Genomic DNA, 12,419 nt, shown 5'->3' on the forward strand with positions numbered 1-12,419 from the left:
CAGCATTGTTTCTATAGGTGAGTATTTATAGACAGCATCATTTCTGCACTTGAATGATCACAAACATATTTTATTTTCTAAAGGTGAGTGTTCACAGACAACATTATCTCCACAGGTGAGTGTTCACTAACAACATTGTTTCTGCAGGTGAGTGTTCAGACAGCATCAAATCTTTTAGAGAGTGTTCACAGACAGCATTGTTTCTATTGGGGAGTATTTACAGATAGCATCATTTCTACACTTGAATGATCACAAACAACATCATTTCTTCTTGTGAGTGATCTCAGACAAGCAGTCTGTAGTGGTCTGGTTCTTAAACTGTCTTAATCATACTGGTGTTTAGTGCATTCAAGTTTTTATTTGTAGATATAAAAGTGCTTTCTCAACATTTTTTTTTGTATTTTGAGCATACATTTGACAATATGCTGTATAGAAGTACAGTTAAAGTCTAATTGCTGTGTAATTGATACAATACATGTGCAGGTGACAACCATGTTTCTTTATATCCAAAGCTTTTAACTGGAGAAACAGCTTTGTTTTAAAAAAATTTGATATACATGAGTTGAGGCCTTATGGGAATAGTACTGTTTTATTATTTGCCATTTAAATTTAGAAAATTTTAATAGAACTTATTCATTGATGCCTGTATACTTATTTTCAACAAATGTTGTACCTTTCATACACATAACAAAGAACCTGGCATCTAATCTACTGATAAATATAGTTACCTTTCAAGGTTAGTAATCTTAGAGGTGCTCAGTCAATTTCTATAAAATAAGTGGTACATCATATGGACCAATATGACCCAAGTTGAATAAGGATACATGGCAGTAAGTGACTTAGCATGAAGTGTACCCAAGATTAAAAAAAAACAACTTTGGAATGCTTCACTAAAAATTTAACTAAAATAAATATAACTGAGAAAACATTTTTGATTTTGAATATAATTTTGGGGATTATATGGTGTTGTCAGGAACATTTAACTGAATTTCTTTGTACATTTTGTATTTAGAGATAACTCCATAATGTAATAATACTTCTTAACCTTAGCTTTGAACTCAAGTATAAGGATAATGTTCAGATTGTTTTGAGGGGTTCTTTTATATCCAGAGGAACTATGGACCCAGCTACAACCAAAATACCAGTGACAAAATTTGTGTGGACTTAGAGCCATGCCTATAGAACACACAATTCAGAGGCATATTTTTTAAACTATAATTTAATATCAGATCCAAAACACTTTCTGATTGAATAAAAAATGTTGTCCATTATCTCATAGACCAAATTGTGTTATGTGACTGTGACGTCATCAACCGTTTTGATGATTTTCTGGCTAAATTTTCATACTAAAATTAAATCATTAGGTCTATTTGAAATAACCTCAATGCAGGTGGTGCATACTTAAAAATAACTTATTATGCAAGTTATTTAAGGTTATTTCTTCATAGACAGAATAAATGTAACAGTCATTCCTTAAATAGACTGGTGCTCTCATGTAGATACATGGTGAATGTAATGCACTTTTCTATTTCAAAGCAATCAAAATAAACATGTATCTCTTCTCCAAAGTTATTTTATTTTCATAAAATGGCCACCATTGGTTTTTATGTCTGGTGATAAGTGTGTTAAGATAAACATTGAAAGATGTAAATTTGTAAGCAGATATGAATCCAAATTTATTATTGTGGACAAGACATATAGAAACATATTGTACACTTTTCTTTATAAAGTATTTATTTGGTTTGCTGTAGAGAGTTAACCTGACCATTATGAATATTGATAATTTCTGTGGATTGTTTGGATAGCCATTGATGTTTATTTCATTGTTAACACCTGACTTGACATGATGCTTGTCCAACACTGATATAATCAGACACACTATTTAATTGCATTCTGAACAACCAATAATAAACTGTAGTAAATGTTTGTACTACTTTATTGGTGACATTAATAGATCTACAGAATGGTTAGGGCACTAATAATAAATAGAAAACAAAAGTAAAATTAATTCTCCAAAATATGTATACAAAAAATTTGGGAATTGCTATGAACCTTTTGCAGTTTTATTGGTTTTTTTGTTAAATTTTACTAAACAAATATTGTTTGAAGGTAAAATGCAATTTAATTACTATTGATTATGAAACATACACACAAGGAAATAAATTATTCAGACAAATGTGATGATTAAAATCTGAATATGTACATGTTGTATCCTACAGTTTTTGCCTAGAAGCTATTTTGCTAACCAAATGTTCATTTTAATCTTTTTGTCAATGGAAACAATTTAGATAGAACAAATAGGTTTTTAATGACTGCAAAATTTTGTGCATGTAAAGATTGAAGAATTGTTGACCAATGAAATGATGACTCTGTGTCTATCCACATGAGTAAGGAATCTTAGCAGACATAGTTTTGAACATCTTTTTTTTTAGAAGAAAGGAAGAAAAATGCTCCTTGATGTTCTTTCACTGCCATGAAAATAAAGCAGAAATAAGTCATTCATTTTACTTTAATTGATACAAGTGTGGACACAGACTGGTATTGCCTGAGAGGCAAGTATGGATGCAGACTGGTATTGCCCGAAGAGCAAATTTGATTGAACATACATACGTTTTGTCTTAAATGTGTTTGCATTGTCTAGAAAACTCTTCCACTTATTGATATCAATAATTGAATTATGCGTATGTTGATAAATATCCATTAACATATGTTACTTAACATCTAAATGGGGAACAAATTCCACAATGGCTTGCCATAACCATAAGACAAGTCATATACATATAACAATGCCTCTTTCTTGAAGGTGTACTTGCGTGGATGTATTGAACTTGATATTTCATGTTAAGGATTGACCATTTCACTTTGCTTGGTAAAATTCTGGACTCTCAGTTTTTTTCTTAGATTAACAGACACCAGCAGTGTGGTATCTGTCAGTTACATGGGTGGCCCTAATTTGAAAACCATAGGGATCATATACTCAAAATTAAATAGGAGCATTCCTTTAGTAGTTGGTAAAATCATACAAAGATTTCACAACAATTGATCAACCATAACTAAAGTCATCGCACGAAAACCAAGTGAATATGGACGACAACATGGACGCTGCTGACGATGATGCCGCTGTTAGCACCATACCAATATATGTACGAAATATTTTTACATATATAAGGTCATTGTTTTTACATTAGTCCTATTTAAACAGTTCTCTATCAAAAGAGAATAAAACTGCAAAACTGTTAAGTTTTCCCACTAGCAGTCATGTACTCAACAGAAAACATTCAAAATTCTTATGTATCAAAATTACAATACTGGTTTATGAAGGACTTTAAGGCTAAATCCATCCATACTGGCTGACAGTTAACACTTCAAAATCAATATTTCAACTAAATCTTATATCAAACAGTTTTATCAAATTCTAAATAGCCTGAAAATGTTTCTTATACTATAGTACTTGTTTCAGAACCAACATAATGTGTATGTACATTCAGTGCTTCACAACACTGTCATTAACTTTAGAATCTATATTTCTTGTAAATCTTCTTCACAATATAACACAACTTAGTTATTTTTACGTGTAATGTATTAATGTCTTAACAAAACCCCACCCTTTTAACAAATGTTTAAGTATGTGACTAAAATTATATTTTTATGTTCATGTACAAACTTTACTTTATTGTCACAAAGTCATAAACAGAAAATGGTTAAATTAAAAATCATATTAAGAGTTGTAAGTACATGCAGTCTGACATATTCATATATAGCAAAACTAAAAATCGTTGGCGCTCCTCAGGAATGTACTTACATGTACACTACTTTTACATGAACATAATATCTATATGTATAATGTAGAGTCCCCGAAACTTCATGTTATAGTAATGGGCAGCTAATTGGATTACCCCAACTCACTGGATTCCTCAATGCCATATGTTTTGCAACAAAATAGCTTGCCAGAAAACCTCTTGCCTAATAGGCCTAAAAATATGTTATGTTTCCAGTCAGCAGTCATATTACTGATGGAGTAATAAATACACCATGCTATTAGGCTACTCGTACAACATAAGAGGTTGGACTTACGTTCCTCCATTAGTTAGGATGGCACCGTAGTCTGAAAATATCTTGCCAGACAACCTTTAGCCTATTAGGCCTAAAAATATGTTATGTTTCCAGTCACCCTACCAACCCTCCTTCAGATCTCCATTCCAAAAGTTTTTATTTATTTTGAAAAAAAAAATAATGATTAAGTCTGCCGATTGTCTTTCACAAAAAAAAAGTATAAAGTAAAGCCATAGATGTTTTTTTTCTAATCCTAGATGGAAAAACAGAGAAATATTTGTTGTTTTTATTTAGATTCGATTGTAAACACACATGCCGTGAGTGTGTTCTTGGTGGTGAATAATCCCTTTTGGGATTTGGCACTTGAATTAAATAATTGTTGTTTTGACCACCACCGTCAAAACAAAAATATTTCAAGTGCCAAATCCCAAAAGGGATTAGGCTATGGCCTAAGTCTATCGGTTTTTGCATATTTGGTTCATTGTATTCTAAGTTTGGTGACACTATGACTCATTCCATTTTAAAAATTTTAAGTAAAAGTAAATCCCTACCTACCAACCAGACAAAATTTTAGAATGGTGATCGGAAACGTAACATTATTTTTTCGGCCTTCGAGATTTCTCATCAATTGACTGGCATGCACCATTAAGTTGACCTACCTTTCTGTCTTACATGCACTTGGAAGTGTTGATTATATCCCAAAAAATATTTTGCTGGGTCAAAGATTCAGCAAATGCTGTAGCTAGGCTGTGCAGTGTGCAGATCACAAGTTGGATCGTTAGGTCACGGATGAACATTAAATCATGTGATAATGCATTTAATGAATGAATGAACGTGGTCACATGACAACTAATTTCCCCTAATACACCATGACCCACATTCACGGGTATGACTATGCCCAGGGACAGTGTAAACGCTTCAATGCTTTACACCGTGTGTGAGAGACCCCAAATGACAGCCAAGGGCATTAAGAAACCCCTCTGTCCGTCATGTATTACAAATATCACATATTAGTGCAAACCGGGTCTAACAGTATTGAGTATATATGTTAGCACAAAAACGAAAATTAAACCAGGTATAGAAACTGTTAGCTGATGGTCAGCGTCACTCATATCGTGCAAATGATTGGCTAGCACTGTGTTACGAAAGATTTTTGGGGATTGTAGTGGTTGATTTCCACAAAGACAGTTGAATTATCTGCTCAAAGCAACATTGTCCTAGCTTTATGATGCACAAAATGAAGGGTGTAACGGATGTACGGAAAGTGCTATCATTTTCAACTTTATTGTTAAAGTGTTATTTAATTACAGTTTTCAAAATTTACATGCAAAAGTGAATACTCTCAAAAAATGTTTTCATTGTTATCATACATATACATTGTAAGAGTGCAGAACTTACTTAGTATCATTTTGGGGCCTTAATTAGTTCTGACTTAATGACCTCCCACTGTAGTATTGAATATCCTATTGGTCTTGCTAAACCCCTGACATTGTTACTTGTAATGACTATTGTACTTTGGTCTTAGGAAGCAGCAGTAGTAGGTTTTTTTATACTATTGGGCCAAGAATCATTTATGGTATGTTTGTCTCAGAAATCAGAAGGAGTATCAATGGCAACCAGGTGGGATGTAAATTGAAGATAGTTGTATGCCTACTGTGACTGGTGAAGTTTTTCACTTCAAACAGTAGCTACAATGTCAAAATATTATTACAGATGTCAAACTATGTGTATCTGTCAGTTAAGAACATGGTTGGTCTAGTGATAATGATTGTTTTGATAGAACACCCAGGTTGATGAATGAACATCATTCATCTTAAAAAAATAGTCATCCAATATTCACATGTCTTACTTCTTAGGTCTCTAACTTCTTTGATTGATAAATATCACTAAATTGATCAAATATACATACATGGGTGTCATATATACTTAGTGTTTCTATTCAGTGTTTTATGTATGTTTCTTTATTTTTCTTTGGAATATAAAGTGTAGAAGAAAATATTTATTATTTTTTTGAAACATCATAACGATCCTCAGGTTTTAGAAGTGAATAAGTATCACACTAAATGAGAACAGTAACAGTCAAAGAGATTAAACCTATTACACAGTGCATTCTTTTCTGTCTTCTTGTAAAGTCATACATAAGTATGCATTTTTCAAAGAGCCAATAGTGTTTGTACTGATGTTTAAAAAATGTCTTTAATTGATTTAAAAGAATTTTCAACATAAAACTATGTATGGTTAAATTTCAATCATTTAATTAAAAATAAGTCTTATGGGGGAAATAATTGGTAGAGAAATGTAATAAGAAATTTAGTTGAATAACCCCCAATTTCTTTTTCTGAAATATGAAAGAATGTCAGTTGTAAGTGTTTTTCTATACAATTTTTTTCAAAATTATATATACCAGTTTTCAAATAGTGAAAATTGACTACAATATCTATATAAAATGTAAAAAAAAATGCCTACATACAGGCTAAATTATTGAAAAAGTAAGTTCAGTGACCTCTGACCGCCGTAGGCCACATGAGCTATTGCCATCACTTGGCGTCTGTCATCGTTGTTGTTAACAATTTCTTCAAACATCTTCTCCTCTGAAACTACTGATTAGATTTGCATGAAACTTTTAATGACTGTTTCTTTGAGTATCCTGCACAAAATGACAATTTGGATTTTTGATCAGGTAAAAAACATGACCGCCGTTACTAAAAATAGAACATAGGGGTCAGACAGTAGTTTTTTGCGTATTTCTCCAAAATTGTTAGGTTTAGCCAAATTCTGATAGGGTAAAAGTAATTAGCATGATGAGATCTATCTCTGGTCAAATTTTGGTGAAAATCTGTTGACCCATGTTGGAGTTATTGCCCTTTTTGGACATTTTTTGCTGTTTTTGATGTTATTACTTTCAGAAATCTTCTCCTCAGAAACTACTGTACTGAATTCAATGAAAGTTGGTATTTTTGTTTTTAAGGGTACCCTAAACAAAATGACCTTTTGGATTTGTGATTGGTTAAAAAACATGGCCACCTTTACTAAAAATAGAACATAGGGGTAGTACAGTAGTTTTTTGCATATATCTCCAATACTGTTTGGCCAATATCTTTCAATTGCTGAAGTATCCTTATTATAATGCCTACAAAAGTCTTCAGGGATCAAAATTGTCAGATAACTCCATGTAAGGGTTATTGCCCTGGAGAGGTGAAAAATGACTTTTTTTTCTACAGTTTTCAGCCTTTTTCTTGAAAATTATGATAGATAGAATGAAACTTTCAATTGCTGAAATGATTCTTATTATACGGCCTACAAAAGTCTCCAGGATGAAAGTTGTCAGACGACTCCATGTAAGAGTTATTGCCCTTGAAAGGCAAAAAAATTACTTATTTTGCAGTTTTCAGTCAATATCTTGAAAATTATAATTGGTAGAATGAAACTGTAGGATGATGAAATGGTCCTCATGATAAGTCCTATCAAAGTCTTCATGGAGTCAAAATTGACCGACAATTTCTTGTTAGAGTTATTGCCCCGGAAAAGCAAACATTTAACCAGGTGAGCGATTCAGGCTCCTGGGAGCCTCTTGTTTTGTAATAAAATTTAATAGTATATTCATCCAAGGTCATTTTTTATAAAATTAAAGAAAATCTATGTACAAAAATGTATTATGTATGTGGGAGACTGACAATTCTCAGGTTACTTTAATATGTCACACTGACTATAGATATCATATCTGAAATGCAATGTTTGTAATAGTTTTCTGTCACAACTTCATTACTGCTGCTGTATGCATTTTATATAAGTTTAAAGTATTCAATCTTCTGTAACCTCCTTTATCTATCCTATCAGATTATACTAGTTAACTCCTTTGTTCTTCAGGGATGAAGATACTAAATTAATCAAGCTATTTTTGTATATCTTGGCTAGATAAATAGACTTCTGTTTATCAATGTCCAGTAATCCTAACCAGTCTCTTTGTCTCCTTTGTAAACATTACCTTGGTAGTTTCTGGTATTGTGATAAATAAATACAGTGTTTAGAAGTCCAGTTTCTGTCTCCTTTGGTAAACATTAGATGCTGGTAACAGAATATTAGTAGAAGTACAGAAGTTAGAGTCAACTGGCCTGTCTTTCAGGTTAACATGAGCTTTGATGAGAAAAAAAATGTGGAGCTATATATTCTTATCTGTCACTCCTTCCAAATGTATTTTTTTACAAATCATTGGTAACAAGAGACAATTAAGGTGTTATTATGGCTGAGGTTTTCTTATATTGATATCAGTGTTTTATTTAATCAACTTAGAGTTTGATGAGTCAATAAATCAGGACCTGCACTTAATCATAGTAAACGTGATGTTTAAACCACATTCAGATAGTTGTAAGGACTAGGTATGAATTTAGATGACAGGACTCACTTCCATGTGAAATACTTAAGTTATGAAAAGCCTCAGATCTACTTAACTAGAGGGTATAATCCCTTTCATCTTTTAGATAACTAGTTTTCAGTCAAGCTGATTTTTGCCTATCTTGCTAAGAAAATTATTTTGTTTGCTTTTTAAGTGTGAATTGCTTTGATTTCAGGGTAGTGAGTAAGATATCAGCAGAGATGCACTTTCTGTTTGTATAAAAATTAAACATTTTTTTGACATGGGTTGTGAAGTATTGCTTCAGCTCAGTTATTGTAATTTTCTGATGAACGATATGCACCATTAAGAATTTAATCTCAAGTTCATATAATTTAGTAAGTACATTTGGGTTACAGTGCTTGTTCAATGCAAATTTTCTAGATTCCTTTTTTATGATTTATTTCAGACTAAAAAATTGTTTTTATGATTTTTTTTTTCAGTATATTGGATTTTGTTTGTTTTAAGGGGTCTGATAAAAAACAAAAATTACAAACGAAAGATTTTTGGATATTTTTCATTACACTTTTATCTAATGATTTATTTTTGGAATGCGAACTAAGTATGTTGAGTCCTAGATCAGATTTTACTTTCAATCTCCTTTTAAGATTTCAAAGACCAATTTATCCCCCTTTTAAATTGCCAAAATTTCAGTTATAAGGACTTTATTTGTCTTAGAATTAATTTGGTGATTTTGTTAATTAGATATTGTCACTATGATTGTTTGTTTTACCACTAATTCAAGTATTTGGGTTGATACATATAAACGTAGTTTTACAGCTGTCTGCATGTAATAGCGACTGACATTTAGAATTTTATTCAGATTGAATTGTCCTCTCTTAAGAATTTTTGTTCAATATGCACTAAATGTATACAGATGTGTTGCTACTATATTGATTTTATCTTGGTTTATTGCAGTTTACTATAGACCATTGTATTACCAGTATACAGTATAGAAGTAAGGAAATGACTTTAATTGAAATCCTGGGAAATCTTACAAGTCTCATTTCCTTTCTATTTAGTTATGTTGATGTTGGTCATAATGATCATTTTACTTGCTTCATTCATTTCCAATAAAGTTGACTGTTAGTCCCTTGTTGACACCTCAGGCAGAATTCTCAGGAAAAGCTGCAGTTTTTGGAATCAATTATACTTACACCGCATATTGATTTGATAGAAAAATTAAACTCGGACATTTTTTCTTAGGGTATCAATTTTCATATTTATGTGGTTCAGTCAACCAAATTCCCAGTGAAAAGTAAAATTCCCATTAGAAAATGTGATGACCTTACTTTACACAGTAAGTGAAAACCTCACCATAAATTGACACTATTTTGGAAAAGTACCACAAGAATTGATTCCAACAAATAAAGGTACCTTCACAGTGAATTTAATATGGCAAAGTTTTTATAATTGTTTAAAACTGTTAACTTATGACAATAATTTAATGAATATGTTTCCCAAGTTCTATTAAAAAAACATAGAAACTTTGATCCTAAAGTTGAAATGAACATCATGTTCTGTAAAATATTCATCAATACACTTTATAACACTTCATTTGGTTTCCATTTATCCTAGAACAACTGTATACTGGTAATTTTTAAAATCTGCCATCAATCAGCGGCATTTAATTGAACTGTGATGATAGATTGGATTGGTATTTCTGATGCTGATCAGTAATTTACCACCTATATTCCATAAACTTTACCACCAATACCAGCCTTGCTGAATTGCAGTTAATATTTGTATTCTTAATGGGGGATTTTTTCTCAGGAAAGTTTGAATTTGATTCTCCAATAATTCTGATTTAGACAGAAATTTCTTTTAAATAAAATCTTTGGTTGTGATAAAACGAATGTTTTCATCAAATGACAGTCTGATTAGTTAGCTACATTGGGATAGTGGTCTTGCTACTGTCTATAGTTCTGCCTATTCCCTGTGAAATAAAGTATCAAAATTCTTCAAATTTAAGAACACTGTAAATTGTCTTTTTTTTGTTTTACATGTACCACAAAATTTAATGAATCCACAATAGACAAGTTGATACATGTATCTTGCTTTGTATTCACTAGATGGGTATTTTTAACACTGTCATGTTTTAAAGTAGCAGTCTTCATAAAAATCAGACAGGAGGTGATTCAAGTGCTTATCAAAAATCCACAAAATCTAGTTTTATTTTTTCAGAAGCCATTATAGATCGCATAACCAGTCTTAGTTTTTCATTTGAGGGCTGCACTTTTGTGATAATATTTATATAGATTGTACATGAAATGAGCACTTTGCAAAAGTTATCGTTCTTGATTTGATTTGATTTGGTTGATTTTAGTGGGAGGTTAAAGTGTAGTTTTTGTTCAAAAGTACAGATCTAAATACAAAAAGGACTATTGTCACATGAAAATATAACATATGTAGACCAAAAAAGAATCACTTGATCCATGGGTTTTTCTACACCATGAATCACCTTACCATAGGCAGTGTCTGAATTTTATATGGACTGGTACTTTGCATTAATACATTAATGCTATTAAAGAAATGCTATTGAAGGTAATAAATATCAAATGCAATATTTGAAAGACTAAGTCAGTTTTTGATGAGCTCTATGGACCTGTTTTAAAGTATTTGGTTTAGTATTAGTTGTTCCTTCACACCATCATGATTAAATACAACATAACCAGGATGTAAACAGTACAGCTGAGCCATGTTACATGATGACATTTCTTGATTAATTAACACTCATTGTTTGACAGACATCTTATAAACAATAACTGGTCAGTCAGAAAATTAGCCAGTGTCCTGTATGATAAGTGTCTATCATTGTAACTTTATCAGTAATCATGTCTACAAATGTAGCCTTCCCTACTACTCTGTTGTTGTGTATTATTTTATGAACTTTTAGATTCTCTGTATATTCTTTTATCTCAGATTACCTTTATTTCCTTGTTAGTTCACTGAGTGTTGAAAGTAATTTGCCCATGAAGATTTATAGTCTATGGAACATAGGAATGTTTATCTGTCTGTTGAACATGGCAATGAAATATGTGTGATTCAAAAGGCTAATGACAGAAATATTGGTATGGACTTAGATATGGAAGTAATAGATGGACAAAGTTTGTGATAGATGAAAAAGTTATAGGTTCATGACACTGATTAATGAGCAGGGAACCATTATCATAGGTCATGGGTTTTTTTATAAGGGTCATTTTATATACTTGGTAATGGTTTGAATTAACAAATGTTTGAAGTAAATGTGAACAGTCTTTGCTTTTTCTTCTGTTTTGTTTTCTTCATAGTTGTGATTAAGTAAAACAGTACAAACCTTAAATCATTTCTATTTTGTAATGAGGTATGAATAGCTAAAACTAAGAGGTTACCATGGCCTGCATTGTCTCACAGTTGGATAGAACCAATACTTGACAAGTGAAGCCACTTCAGATTGGTCTTATTGTATTGTTAATGGAAGACTTGATCATTTATAATATGTCACTTTTATCATTCTCATCTGGGAGATGGAATAACTACTGATTCTTGCTCTCAGCAACTACTGTTGACAAACTTCAATGAAACTGACAGATGGGTATATTTATCCTTTGAAGTGTTTAGAAACATTCTTAAAAAAACACTCTACCATTGAAATCAAATTTAGCAATTTTTTAGACATATTCAATAATGCTATTAAACAAATGGCCATCAGCAGTATTAGAATGTAGTTGATTATACACTGGCTAAGACACAAGAGGCATTATTTTATTATTTAACCTTTTTAGTTTCATATTTGTATTTTCCTGCCTTTCAAACTTGTATTTCGTTGTATTTTATTATTGATGAATAATGGCTATTTTATTTTTTTTTTTGTGTAATATAAGCTAATTTTTGCCATCAGCTTTGCTCTGGGCTTTGACATCACAATGATAAACTGTCTTTATCAGCTTACATTTCCCCTACGCTGGATACAATTACTGATTTTGTTAAAATTTAC

At 31.6% G+C, this 12,419-nt stretch overlaps 1 protein-coding gene across 1 annotated transcript in view; it reads left to right on the forward strand.

The window, feature by feature from the left end:
• LOC148623643 (E3 ubiquitin-protein ligase TRIM9-like) overlaps window positions 1–12,419 on the forward strand; it is a 70,340-nt gene that overhangs the window by 20,464 nt on the left and 37,457 nt on the right. The window lies entirely within an intron of this gene.

Source organism: Perna viridis, chromosome 2, assembly GCF_037379345.1.
Source record: "Perna viridis isolate PV_CMFRI_1.1 ecotype Kerala chromosome 2, ASM3737934v1, whole genome shotgun sequence".
In the NCBI taxonomy this organism is placed as follows: domain Eukaryota; kingdom Metazoa; phylum Mollusca; class Bivalvia; order Mytilida; family Mytilidae; genus Perna; species Perna viridis.